The sequence below is a fragment of the Vulpes vulpes genome, chromosome 3, assembly GCF_048418805.1.
Source record: "Vulpes vulpes isolate BD-2025 chromosome 3, VulVul3, whole genome shotgun sequence".
Taxonomy (NCBI): Eukaryota; Metazoa; Chordata; class Mammalia; order Carnivora; family Canidae; genus Vulpes; species Vulpes vulpes.
The window spans coordinates 9640592-9655578 of NC_132782.1; the positions used below are offsets into that span (position 1 = coordinate 9640592).

Genomic DNA, 14987 nt, shown 5'->3' on the forward strand with positions numbered 1-14987 from the left:
GGTCAATATTTAAATTGGAATTTAAGATTGATACACTATTTAAAATATGATTTTTAATTAAAAAATAGGAAATATAACATAATGGTACTTCACTGTATACATCCAAGAGGAAAGCCTGCCAATGGCCAAATATAATGTTCCCATAGGTAGGTCTCACCTGGTGGGTGGTCCTTCATACCGCTATGCACGTAATCTGCTCAGAAGGCCAGTCATCTCCCCCTCTAGACTGTAAACCTCTTGGCAGCAGAAGCCAAGCACAGGGATTAGAGCATGGGAGATTTCCATAAATGTCTACTGAAAAAACTGAAACATCAGTGGCCTCTTTATATATTGGAGTCTGACTCCATTTTTGCTTTGAAAATAAATGTCAGAAATATAATTTCTGCAATGCTCTCATTTTCTGAAAGGGATCTGATTGTAGACACAGGAGCTTTTCTCTAGAAGCAAGGGATGGACAGCTTGAAAAAATATTGACTTAGAGTGAATATTTAGAATCACATTAAACATCCCTCCCCCAGGAATATCAAGTTAATTATTGATAAATTGATAATTGTCACCATCAGGCTCAGTGTCCAAGAGCCCAAGTTCTCTTTCTTGGTGACCTTCTACATCAATAGCTATTCAAATGTTCAGGTAGCTTCCGTTTTAGGTTTTATTTATTTTGCTCTACATTTTGTCTCCTCCATAATAGAGCACAAGGTCATCCTTACCTGCACTGTTCCACAAAGGTTACCTGGCACACATTATAAGCACGTGGCCTGTGAACCAAATATAGCACATAGCTGTTTGGTTTGGGCTTCCAAATGTTTGAAATGTGTGGATTTCTTTAGATAGGAATACATTTTCCGGTTTGCAACAGTTCTTACTAATCCCTATTGTTTTTACCCACATGTTTACAATTAATTTATTGGTCCTTGTAGGCAGTTAAGCTCTACTCTAGAGACTGGACTTCCCTGAGGCAAGGAATGAATATTCTTTATTATATTATTATTTACTCCACAATGGTCTGTTCCTTCACTTGACTGATTTAGTTTATCACTAAGTTTTTCCAGGCATTCATTCATTCAATGTTTATTTAGCTTCTTCTAAATGCCAAGTACTGTCCTGGGCACTGGTGACAATGTAGTGTCTGCTGGTATGTCTGCTCTCTCTCTAGCAATGAGAGGGGACATCAACAATAAATAAATACATCTCAAGTGGGGATAAGTATTATGTAGAGAAAAATAAAGAGGAAGGAGCTTGAGCGAGACAGGGGATGGTATCTTCGACAGGGTATCAGGGACGTTCTCTCTGACAAGTAACATGTTAGCACACACCTGAATAAAATAACTATGTAGATATCTGGGATAAGAGCTTTCCAAGCAAACACAGATCTCTTTACAGAGAGCTACCTTGTGTAAGAGCTTCTACCTCCAGCAGACCTTTTTTGGCTTTCTTAGCTAAGGGTAGAAGAAAATTGATAGGGTTTTATGCTTAATTCTATCAGTATTTTTTGCATTTGATTTTTTTAAACCGAGTAGGAAACAAATGTTCAAACTCTTTCATGATTACAACTTGACTTGATGCTTCTGTTAATCACTGAAACAATGGCAATAGAATTTAGCTATTCAGGAGGAAAATGTCTATTGAAAAAAAGCTACTTATAAAAAAATCCTCTCGCCAAAACTCCCAAGGTCACTTCAAAAGCAACAATAATGATGAGCAGATGAAGGCATGATGATATAAAAAAATCATATTCCTTTAGTATTTTTTTAAAAAATACAATAAATGAACATTCTGTTTAGTCTTTTAAAAGGAGTGAGTGATGGTTATAAGTGAGTAATTAAAGAAATATAATTGTAGTTGTTATAAATACACATTATATTTTTTTATATATCTCTTTTGAACATTAAGAAAGTTACAGCACTAAGGAGTATGGGGTTTGTCCAAGGACACAGAGCCATTTATTAGTCAAGCTGGAATCTGAACTTAAGGTTCTTAATTTTTAGACTAGTACTCTTAACTGTTCTACTAGTGAATTAGAAAAATTAAAAACTGGGGGTGCCTGGGTGGCTCAGTCAGTTGGACTTCTGCCCTTGACTCAGGTGGTAGCCTCAGGGTCCTGGGATCAAGCCCCACATCAGTCTCTCTGCTCAGCGGGGAGTCTGCTTCTCCCTCTCCCTCTGCCCCTACCTCCTGCTCATCTTTCTCTTCTCAAACATATATAAAACCTTAAAAAAAAAACTAATATTGAGACTTGTTATTTTTCATGTTATGGGCTAATATCCAACAACTGCAAAGAGTTCAAAACTTTTTAAATGTATTCACCATGCTTTGCACTCAGGACTAGAGGAATGCGAAAGCATGTTCTATCAAAAAGGCCTTTTTTCTCAATATTAATATGGTTGTCACTCTCTGAACCAAATACCCTGAGCTACAGTTTTTTATTGTGAAGAGCTAGATTAATTTAGGACCTTCACAAATGCTTTAAAAAGGCACGAGTAGGGCCTGTTGGATTAGAAGGATGATGTCTAAGAATCCAGACAGATTAGGGTGGAGTCTAAACCCTGTTCTCAATCTTTGCAGATGGCAATCACAGAAAAAAGGAATCTAAATATCTGCCAGCTGGCTAAGCTTATGCAAAATCATTGGATTAATAAAGCCAGTCTGATTCTCAGCTTGCGAATGTCTGTTAATCATTTTACCACTATAAGAACAGTCATCAGTGATTTCTTTGCTCATCCTATTTTTAAGTGAAAACCATTTCTATGAACTAATATTTTAAAATATATTAGTTGAGAGTCAGTTAAAAAATAGCAATATGGAAGTAATTTTAAACAGCTCTTCAAATTAATTTGGTTTCAAGACTAACCTAAAATGGTTTAGCCACTTGTTTTGCTTAGCCTAAAATTAAAATATTGATTACTAAAAATTTCTATCACCATGCAAGACATTATTTAAATATGCCATATATTTTATTATCAACATAATGGCATGCTGTTACTCTTAATATCATCCTCACTACTGGTATAGATTGTCCAAACCATGAGTTTGAATTTCTGTACTATAAACTAATGGAAATGTACCAGTCATGGATCTTGGGGTAGGTTCAGCTTAGTTCAATGGATATACATTGAGCACCTAGCAAATACTAAGCACACATAATAGAAATACAATTAAGAAATGATCCCTAACTCAAAGAGCTTTGATTTAATTTAGAGTTTCAGTCAGATGTCAAAGGCTCAATAATCCTATACATTTGTTTATATTTTATTTAGATTGCGGTAAATGTTGTTCATCTGAAACTAATCTAACAGCAAAGGCCTTATGCCTTAGGTGTTATGTCCTAAGACCTTATGCTTTATGACCAGTATAATCCCAATCATTTGAAGAAAGTGAAGCATTATGTTCCGAGGAGGACATTTGGAGGTAAAGGGCTGGTTTGCACATAGTAGGCTGTCAACAATAAAATTCAGATGATTGATCAGTAACTCTACACCTTTGTTTTAATTTGGGGCCTAAGGAGGACATCTCCCACTATAAAAGCCCTCCATTGGTATCAGGAATCTCCACGCTGTTCCCTTCCCAACACATCACACCACCAGGTGTTATGCTACAGTCATGGCAAGGGATCCTGAGACTGTAGTGCTACAGGAGAGACTAGGGAGGGGACAGGATTCTGTGAAGTTTCTGTCAGCAGTGAAATCAGAAGTGTCTGACAGTTGTCTGTAAGAGCCATTTGAAATCAGACATTGCTAATTTGGGAATGGTCTGAACACAGATTTGACAAATATTTATTAGATTCATGTTAAGTTTTAGGGCATACGCTTATCTTCTTTAAATCTTGAGAAGCAAATCATGGCTTATTGTAGAAATTGAACTATAAGAAAAAACAGCCAACTCTCAATTTCTAAAGGGAAGCATTGTAACATTTATGGAAGTTTTAGATTGAAGAAACAAAGCTTCATTTTGAATATATTTTAAAACCAAAAAAGCAACAACTTTAAGGAATTTATAGGACAATCTCTTAAACTGAAAAAATAGGATGGATGAGAGATGAATTGTTCCATACTGTTCTCTTGCTCAAAATAATTTTCTTTTGAAGAATTTGTGGTTTGGGGAATAGGATAAAATTTATCACTCCCAAATAATTGCTTTACTTTGTTAAAAATCTGTACATCTGTATTTTGATATTTCTAAAAGAAACATATAATGCATATGATTGCATTACGCTAATAATAAAACCTAAAAGAAATCTATTCAAGTATAAAATCTTAACAATTTTTTTTCTAAATTATAACGGCCTGAGGATTCTGAGCTGTAGTAAATATCCTAAAATTGTAAATCAATGATATGAATATTCATTTAAAACTTTGTGATGATAAGATATGGCCTAAATTTATCCTGCAAGGGCACCAGGTATTTGAACATACATAGACAAAAAGTCAAATATAAAATAGAATACTACTTAAAATATTAATAGAAATACAATATGAAATAATATAAAATAGAACTTGGAGTCTATATCCAGTTCCTTCACTTGATTTTTGTTTGTTTGTTTAGTTTTTATTTCCTAATCAGAAATTTAACTCTGCAACCCAGCTAGACTGTGGACTATAAAACCCATAGAACTCCAGCAACAGCACAGGTTATAGGTTATTTTAAGCAGGTGGGGATAAAGGGTGCTTGCTTGAGCTACAGAAAGAATGATCTGGTAATTAAGATAAAACACAAGAAAAATGTATTAGACTTGTCCACAGTCAGGTATGGTGATCTCCTTGCTGGTCTTGCCTTTCCTGGATCCAAAGTGCTCCATGGCTTCCACAATATTTGTGACCTCTTTCGCCTTGCCAAAGACCATGTGTGCCATCCAACCACTCCATCTTAGCAGTGCAGATGAAAAACTGGATCCCATTTGTGTTGGATCCAGCATTTGCCATGGACAAGTTGGCAAGACCCATGTGCTTCAGGGTGAAACTCTCATCATCGAATTTCTCTCCATAGATGGGCTTGCCACCAGTGCCATTATGGCAAGCAAAGTCCCCACCCGGGCACAGAAATCCCTGAATAAGCCTGTGAAAGAAGGGACCTTATAACCACATCCTTTCTCCCCAGGGCTCAGAGCACAAAAGTTTTCTGCTGTCTTTGGAACTTTGCAAACACCTAGAAGGAGACTCAGTCCAAAGGCTGGCCGTCCAGGGCGATGTCAAAGAACACAGTAGAGCTGAGCGGGGCTGGGCTGAGCGGGCAGCTCAGGGGCAGGGAATGCAAGGCGCCGTTCCCCCACTTACAGATTGAAGAAATAAAGGCCAGGTAATTTCTTTCATTCACTTTCATGAGATTGTAAAATTCACTCATGGAATCAAGCTCAGCTTTTGCTGATGCTTACCACTAAAATGTGCCACCTCCAGTTAAAGGTACTGGGATCTTAAATAACAGTGAACTACCGATTAGTCTATACCTTACTCAAAAATAGTTCCCTTCTTTTCGACCATGTTAATAGGAATTTTTTTTCTTTAAACAGAGTACGTGTCAGCAGTAAGAAGAACTAAGACGAAAAAGCTGCTCGTGGAAGGCAAGAAAGGGGAAAGCACAGAAAAATTTCATCTCCTTCAGTATTTTGACCAGTGCTGGACCTCTCAGAAATTTAGCACTGTGTCACTCAATTCGGACCTTCTATCTATGATGCCAACTCAGTTGAAAGCAATGATCATTGGTGAATAGAAAATCCTCAATACTGATCGAGAAGGGATTTTTTTTCCGGAAGTGTGAAGTTTTTTTGTCTAGCAAAGATTGTAGAAGATAAGCTAATTTTGATGCGGGTAGATTGGATGAAAGTCCATGGAGGCCAGCATATTGAAAGAGAAATGAACGACCATATTTTGGAGGTTATATGGAGTTGGCAGTCTTGGAATTTGTAGCCACAACAAAGGCTCCAGTGTACAAGGGAGAAAAGGCAGAACGTTCGCTAGCATCTCCCCAACAGGCCTCTTGCACCAGATGTGGTTTCTCCGCGACCCCACTGTTACCCTCAAATCCCACTCAGCTTCCATGCCGAGTTTTTTATTCGGCCGCTGTTTTCTGTCCAGATCGCTGGTTTCCAAACCAACCTCCATGTTCCACTCAAGCCACCAGTGCTTTAGAGAGCTTCAGGCCGGAGGGGCAGGCACGGAGCGCTGGCAGGTGGTGGAGCCGTTAGCCAGCCTTGTGTATCACAAGAGATCTGATGCTATCACATTCCTTTTCCCCCAAAGACTAAAGAGAGCAGGCCTTTGTGCGCATGCAGGAGGGGGATGAAAACAGTTTGTCTCCTGAGCAGCCAGCCTTTGTCATGTTACAAATGAAATCACTTTGGAAATTTAGAGAATTAATATCATAATGAAGACGGGAGTACCCATTAGGGTGGTCTAATGTTGCTCTGGAGAAATGTGATGGATGCCCAGTGGCTGCAAGCCCTTATTTGCAGAGAGTCACCTCTGCAGTTGCCATTATTAGGAAGATGTCTGAAGCAGAGGATCAGACACAACCATTGCAAGATGAGATAGTGTTTGACTGGTTTCCAGGGAACCGAAGGATGCAAGCTTAGTTGTACCTGTCACTATGGCTCCCAGCATTTTTCCCCCTTAATGTCTTTTTTAGCTGTAGGAAGTTTCTCTTTAAAGATTCAGTGCTTTCCTAATGGCATAAAGTGAGTAATGGGAAGCATATAAAAATGTTATATAGATTACAAATGGACTCAGTCTATTTGAAGACAATGTGTGCCAGCCCTAAAGAACGATTTTATTTAGCTTTACTTTTTCTCTTGAAAATAAATTTAGCCAAACCTCCTGAAATGAACACACCACCGGCATCCCCGTGCTCATTTAGTTTTCTATGTAAAACATCACTGGCTTCCATGGCAATATATGTGCCTACCCCAGATCGGCTCTGCAGCTGATGCTCTTGCCGGCACTAACGCCTAGGATACAGTACTTCCAGGAATTATTGTAAAATCTAATTGAATCATCATTTCTGGTACCCAAATGTCTCAGTCTCTTGAACTGCTTTCCAGTGACACTGGCATGCATAATGGGAAATGAGAGTTTTCCAAAACCTCGTATCAATTCCAGACTAGATGAAAAAGAAGGATAATTTCCCTGAGGGGGGGAAAATGGAATTGGAGTGAAGGAAGGGAAAGGCTAAATATTTCCTGGAAAGTAAAATTAATGCCCACTTTTCTTCCAATTCACAACTAGTCCTTTTGTGTCTCAGATCTGCATGTATACAATTTGCATTTCTTGTTCCCATGCGTGCCATTTACTGAGTAGTATCCCTTCTCTGCAGTATCTGTCTTCCAATATCTCTTCCTTTTCAAAACAGGTTTATAATACTTTTTTTAAAAAAAAAATTTGAGACTGCTGTAGAGACATGATCACCCAGACTTTGGAAATCTTGGTCAATTATAAATGGAAACAACTCAGGAATTATTCCAGTTCTTTTCCCGGCAAGAACAAAAACAAAATAGCTAAACTTATTTACTAATCAATTAGAGAGCAACCTTGGACTATTTTAGGATCTGGTTCAATGAATATCTAGGTTCTTTCTCTTGAGCTGCTTTTAGTTTCATGCTCTCTTCTGTATTCAAAACATTTCAGGCCAGCCAGCCTAAAGGTCCAATCAAATCTCTCTCACGTGAAATTATAAACTAAAAGCAAGGGTCACCAAAAAGCTGAGCTAACTACTCTCTGGGTTGTCTCTGGTGCCTTTTGAAGGGGACACAATTAATTTAATTCATAAAGCCTTACTACCTTTCCAAAACAGTAAATTCTATTTGCTCTCCAAACACAAAAACTTGCTGATCGTCCACATGTATACTCCGCCTATTCATGTTGGTGCTTGTTGTATTTCAAATCTAGATTTCATCACATATCTTAAGAGTCTTTAACTTCATCTTGTATCCAAGCCATTTTCCCCAGCCATATTTTAGTCTCTCTAGAAATAATAAATATTTACCTTCATGGCACCTAGCCCCGTGTTAGGCACACAACAAGGACTCCATAAGTACCTGCTAAATGAAATCAGATTGGTGTAACCAAGAGGTGCTCTGCACTTCCTAAAACTCAATAGAGCTAAACAAATCCCCTGTGTGGAAGGGACTGTCTGTGGTCAGTCTTCTGCACTGTTTCAAATTCCCTTCCAAACTGTTACATGCACATCCCCATAATAAAGATATCCATCCTCCCTAATGCAAATACAAGGGTCCTAATGAAAGTAATGGACCCCACTAGCATTCAGACTCCGAAAACGACAAATGTGATCTTGGACAGAGAAGAATCTAATGAAAACAATCACATTAAACATAGCCCTTCCCTGCTCGGTGCTCACTAAGTGAGCAGCAGGCTCTCTCTGTCTAGCTTACAGAAAGCAGGAGGTAGCAGTTTGCAAGGAGCAGTGTTTTAATGTGATTGGACTATAACAGACAATCTATTTACAGCATGCTCTGGGGAGCTTATAAACAAATGTTGAGTAATTTCAGCCAGCAGTAATTACCCTTGCAGCTGACAAGGATAGCATGAGACTTTCTCCTTCACCTTCAGCCCAGTCCAGAAGGCAGTGTACACAATGCCACTTCTAATTATTTCTGCATTTCTATGGCTAAAGACCAAAGTATGTTATTAGAGAACATTTTAGAAGCCTTTTAAAAGCTTATTTATTAGGACAATTAAAAGTCATCACTATGACAGCAAATAAAAGGTTCCATGCTCAGGAATGCGGTATCAGATGAGCTCCTGCCCACTTACCTTTAAAGCGACGTGGACTTGTTTTGTGTTGTCTATTGTTAAGAGTCGAGACTACAGCTTGGTAATAAAAAGAAATCGTATCTGGAATGCATTTGGTTTAATTCTGAGATGTGCCTTTTGCTCTTTGCGATTTTCAAGCAATTTAGAGCGTATAGCTGAAGTTGTTTCTCAAAAGGTGCGGAGCCTGGAAGTGCGGGCGTGGGTGCGTGTTCTGTGATTACAGATGCCACTGGAGATAACACGCGTGTGGTCCCCTACTGTCTCCGCGCTTCCACCTGCCACGGGAGGCCTGGCTGGTTAAAGGGTTTTCTCTGGAGAGGTCCCTCACGTTGCATCAGTGTGACATAAGGACGATGTTAAAAATTCCAGGGTCTGAAAATAAACCTTGGGCGGATAAGCTTCTGATGGAGTTCGGAAGGAGTAAAACAATTATGCAGAGCAATCACCCTGAGCGTTTGTAATTAACAATCAAATTACTTCCCAGAAGTGTCCAACAAGAGAACTTTTGTTGAACATTTCTATACGTGCCAAACCGCCCCAAAGTAATTGGGGAAATCAGTGAACTGTGGTGTGTGCTGGTTCTCGAACACCACGGCCAGCGTGCCGAACACTCCCGGCCGCTCCGTCAGTCCAGCTCACACACCCCCCTACAGGAACCGGCAGCAGGTAGCGGAGCCCACAAACTATAGGATTTACATTTTTTGATACGTTACATTACATTACATCCTGTCATGTTGCATTTCATCAACAAGGGATAGAACGTTGCATAACTTCATATGACATGATGACAGCTCTCTCTCTCTCTCTCTCTCATGCACCCAGGCGTGCGCACACACACACACACACACACACACACACACACCACAGAACTTTTAGATGGGAATTGTGGGTCCGAGGGAATGCTTTAGGACTTGGGTCCTAAAACCACCCTAGGAGCCTTCCACTGACAGCCAAAGCCATGGGTCATTCAGGACAGTAACATCGCATCGCCCTGCACAGTGACGCCTACACTTCTCCCCCATGGCTCTTGCCACCTGTTTGCAAATAGTCTTAAATGTGTCATTATGATATACAGGGGACCACAGAAACACAGGTTCAGAAGGTTAAACAACAATATACTGAGAATCAACCTCCTTGAAAGAAACGTCTCAAAAAACAAACGACAGAGTTTAGCAACACACCCCTAGATGCACACCCATCGCTGAGCCGCGGTGGCCCAGGGACCGTAATTCGGCCTTGTTCTTGAGACTGGCAGGTGTCACTCTGGCCAGAGTGAGAGGTGAGTGACAGCTATTTTACGGCTGAAGAAATGAGAATGCAGAAATTCTAGAGTACCTCTGGGATTTCCCTGGTCATCTGTGGGCAGCACAGGGCAAGGCAGGCCTCTGTGCTAAGGCAGGAGCACTCCCGTGGCCACGCCGCTGCCCATTCACAGTGCTCTAAGTCCTATTTCTAGGAACAAAGGTGTGTTTCTGCTTTGACGGAAGCCTGCAGAAAGCTGCTCTCGAGGCCCTTCATTGTATCCCAAACTGCTCTAATTGCATTCCTGCGCTTTATTCAGAAACCTAGCAAACGCTGATTTCAGTGTAAAATTGCTCACGGAGTTTTGAACATGCAGGTTTTCATACACACTAATATGATTTATCAAAAGCTGGAAGTTTGTTTTCCTCCTCTACCCAGAAGTGTCAAATTATTTTAGCTTTGCAAAAAAGAAAGGAAAGGGAAAACTTCTCACTGGGAAACATTTAAGTGAAGAGAGGAGAAAATCCTAAGGACAGTGACACGAGCAGAATGCCAGGCAGTGGCACCAATGAGACAGTGTCTCCTTTCCCCCCCGGGCCCTTCGGGAGCTTATGTTTGCTTGGGTTCAATGTAATTTGTGTATATGCCAAAGAGAAATTGAATGTTCAAATTATAATGCAAGAGAAAAATAGCTGTGAAGCTTTAAATGCATCTACACTGTATTTTAAATGATTTTTAGGTTCACCTTTCTCCGTGAGATAAAAGAAAACATTTTAAAAAGCATAATTCTCCAAATACATGACTATGCACATTTAGTACCTTTCTTGCATGTTATAGCAAAAAAAAAAAAAAAGGTGTTGAAAGAAGCAAACCATCCAAAGATTTTACAAGCAAAATATCGTCCAAAATTCACAGTCACATGTTTAAAATGGAAAGAAAAATTAGTTCCTTTAAAAACATGATGCCAAACTCTGAACGTTCTTACTTTTCAGTGCTGTTTCTGGTGTGAAGACTGCAAGGAAAAGGGTTTCTCTTGTTCTGAGTCATTCCTGACACTTACGTACCATAAACACGATATTTGAAATTGTCCTTTTTCTTAATCTTATACCAGTTCTACTGAGATGTATCTTGGTCCATTACACTTCCAGAACCTGTGGGAGTTCACTCAAACTAAACTGATGTAGAGAGGATACATTTTTACAAGTCAAAAATTTTAAATTTTGTGATTGCTTAAGAGAATTATTATATACAATGATATACAAGCAGCATGAACACTAGGCTTTAGTTACAAGGATAGTTATCTGCCTTCATTTTCCATTAATGTCCTCCAGACCACTGCTGAAATATTACCTTGCAAAATGAGAATGAAAACCATATGTTGGTTAGGGAAAACATTCATGTGACTGTACATTTCGGCATTCACTGAAAGAGTTAACATGGAAATGATCGCCAAAGAGAAAGAAGGTACGTTGATTCAGATTGATGTTAGAATATGTTGTTTTATATCATTTGCCAAATGTTGTTTCATTTTTCAAATAATTACTTATGTTAAATAATTGGAAGCATGCATGCAAACAACGTGATATGATGTTAGTAGTTCACCACAAATTTAGGAACAGAAATCAGATTCTCCCCTACGAATGGAATAAAACCTCTCCATAAAAACCAATAACATGCTGAAAAACATACAGTCACAATTACTTTTTCCCCTCACTTACTAATGAAAAGATAAATTGTTCTCCTTTGGAAATCAAATATTTTTCTAACCACCGTGTTTCTTTAATTAAACTGTATTCTTTATAGTGATCAAATATAATTAGCAGTAACAAGTATTTAATGAAAACAAACTGCTACTCCCAAACCTTTACTACATGTTTTGTTTAAATTCCATAGACGCTCCAAGGATCGCTGTATCTGCACCGCAACCAAAAAACGCATGCCCTCTCTCCCTCCTGCCCACCCTGATTTGCCAGTAGCCTTCAAAACAACAGTAAAAACAACAACCAAAACTTCTGTGATGCCAGGGACTTCAGTTCGAACTCAGTCCTGCTCCTCAGCTTGAAGCATCTCTTTCGAAGATGCTTTTGAAGTTTACCCTTAGCACTTCAACTATCTTACAGATTTTTTGTTTCTTCAAAAATCCCATTTGGTATCATCCCCTAATAAAGCATTATCCTGGTATCTTTGATTATTCGTAAGTGACCAAAGTAAGAAGAAAAGTGCCCACGCTGGACTCATTGACAGCTAGGTGCTATAGCAAGTCTTCTGTAATTAATTGTGAGTGAAAGGGGGTTTGGTTTTGCAGCCTCATAAAACTTTTCCCACATGGCTGAACCTACGGTCAGAAGACGTTAGGCAACATTAACTGCCTGCACATCTCTGCCAGGCTCTGGGGGAACAGCTAGGCACTGGGGCTCCCATCCTGAGAACCTTGGGACATAAGACATCAGCGTCTACCTTTCATCTTCACCGAGATTTGGAGTGGGTTCAGACCACAGAGGCTCCGTAATTCTCACTAATTCATTTGCTTTCCTGATTCACTTGGCTTGGAATAACCTGAGAATGATAATGAACCTGTGAGAGGAGTTCTTAGTCCCTCGCCTTTGAATGTGCTCGGCATGGATCTAGGGCTTTCTGTGAATCTTGCAAGAGGAAAAGAATCTTATTAACACTGATTGCTAGTCATAAGGTTTCCTCTAAAAATTGCTCTTGTGTTTTAACTCTTGCTTGCTTGCTTGCTCGCAAAGCAGAGTAGTGGGGGGGGGGGGCGGATAGATTATTCATGCAAATCATGTAAGCTTCTGGAAGCTACGGTGATAGTTTTTGGGGTGAGATTGAAATCAAAGCTTTGCAGCTAGTTTTTGGTTGTTTCCCAAAAAGCAACTTCACGGTCTCCTACTCTTTTCTGCCAACAACACTAAGCTCTTTTCTTGTTTTCCATAGACATACACACTCTTGTAACCAAGGTAAAGTTCTTCGAGGAACACCCGAAGCCTCTTAAAAAAAAAAAAACATTTTCAGGCTTAATTTACACAAGAGTTGTCAAGTTCATAGGCTTTTCCCGTGGTTTTGGAATTCTGTTGAATTGGCACTTTTGCTTCTACAATTAGTGTGTTGCGGACCTTTAACTTCTACCTAGGTAAGAATTTGTGCTTGAGATGAAAAAGTCAATAAATGAACTGGGCAAAGTGGTGTGTTTTAGTGAAGCAATAAAAAGGGCAATTTGGGTCTACTAGTCTAGCCGAAGGTGATCATTCTTTGGATCTTGAGATACTAAACTACTGCCCACGTTATTCCCTTGTTCGGTTGTAATTGTACCTTTGCATTGCAGTCGCACAGGCCGTCCCCTGCACATGCTAACCAAAGTCCTATGCAGCAGTGCAAGGAAATAGATGCATCAAGGGGCAGAAGAGTGCTTGACTCAAGAATTAGAAAGGGATCTTGCCGGCAGAGCAGAGTGCTAACACACTCTGGTACTTTACAAAAGGTGTGTAACCTGTGATGTCTGTGCTTAAGCCCCATCTGGGGACTCTCTTATCCAGATTTTCATTTTTCTCCACAATCTGAGTGACCAGAGCAACCCGTGACATCCATATGTAATGTTCGTAAATGTGTCGCGTAGGTAGTGGGCCACAAAGCTAAGCTCTAAGTCCTCACCACATTTTGAGAGGATAGAATAGCAAATGCAGGCAAGAGACTTAGAGCTCATACAACCCAACTCTCAGGGATTTTAAAGATGAGAAAACTCAGGAACAAGAAGGTTGGGACATGTGTCCAAGGTCAAGTAGCTATTTCGTGATAGAGCTAGGAAGAAAATTCAGTATTCAGATCCCAAGTCCAGTGCTCTGTCTCAGACTATGAACAAAGAGTGCTAGGATTTTCACACAGACATTTTGACGTTGTCATGTGCATGTTCAAGGGGTTAATGCTAATGGGAAGTATTTCAAGCAGTAAACTGTTCTCCTAAACCACACCACGCTCCTCTCCATTGACTTCCTATTGCCTGACACCGTCAGCGGTGTTTCAATTTTTACTCTTTCCGAGGACATTTCCTTTTATTTCTTCCCAACCAGAGAATGCCCCTACTGATAAATAAGTTGACAACACTGGAGAGTAAATTTTCACCCATTTCCTTTCTCTGCAATATGACACTATTCCCTTCTCTTGGCTTCTCTCTGTATTGGGACTGTTCTTATTTCTGGCCAATACTGGGTAAATCTTTACTAGAGTAACAATCTATTTACAATTTATCTCTAATTCCAAGAAACCTCTTGTTCAGTGCAATTTCACAAAATCTGTGGCTGGAAAGATATGCAATTTGAAAAATATTTATGAAAAACACATAAGCGCTTCCATCAAGGAAATGTGATCATTTCAAACAAAATAAAACAGTGAATAAGAACATGCATTTGAGAGCTGACAAATCTGAGCTTAAATCCCTAGCTCCAGTACTTACTATGACCTTGAGCAAGGTATTTAACCTCCTTAAGCCTCAATTTTCTCTTTTAGAAGAGATGAAGGTTGGAAAGTCTTGCCAGAATGGATAGCACACCATAGGTTCTCGACAAATGTTAGCAGTTGTTATTGTCGTTAGTGACATTATTATTCTACTGGTATAAATAATAAGAGAAAAGATGCATGTATGTAGCTTTGCAAAGCTACAGTAATTTAGGATTGAATGGATTTGAGGGTTGTCCTAGAGTGAGAGAAGGGGAATAAAGGTGACAAGTTAATTCAAGTGCTTGAGAAATTGAAAGTGATGACATCACTTGTCACACCCTGAAGTGGTGATCTCAGAAGCAGGTCCCAGTAAGGTGCCTTTGATAATTATGGAGTTGTGTTAGGTGAGGGAACAAAAAGCTATCTAGAGAGGCAACTCGGGTGCCCTAGAAAACCATGAACTTGGTTGTCAACCACTAGGGAAAGCAGCAAAACCAGAGAGACCTGAGGAGACGGTCAAGGATGGACCCAAACCAGGACCCAGAG

The 14987-nt window shown here is 39.6% G+C and overlaps 1 pseudogene; it reads right to left on the reverse strand.

Moving 5' to 3' along the window:
• Positions 1-4723: 4723 nt before the first annotated feature.
• LOC112916580 (peptidyl-prolyl cis-trans isomerase A pseudogene) lies at positions 4724-5337 on the reverse strand (annotated as a pseudogene).
• Between the last annotated feature and the right edge of the window lie 9650 nt (positions 5338-14987).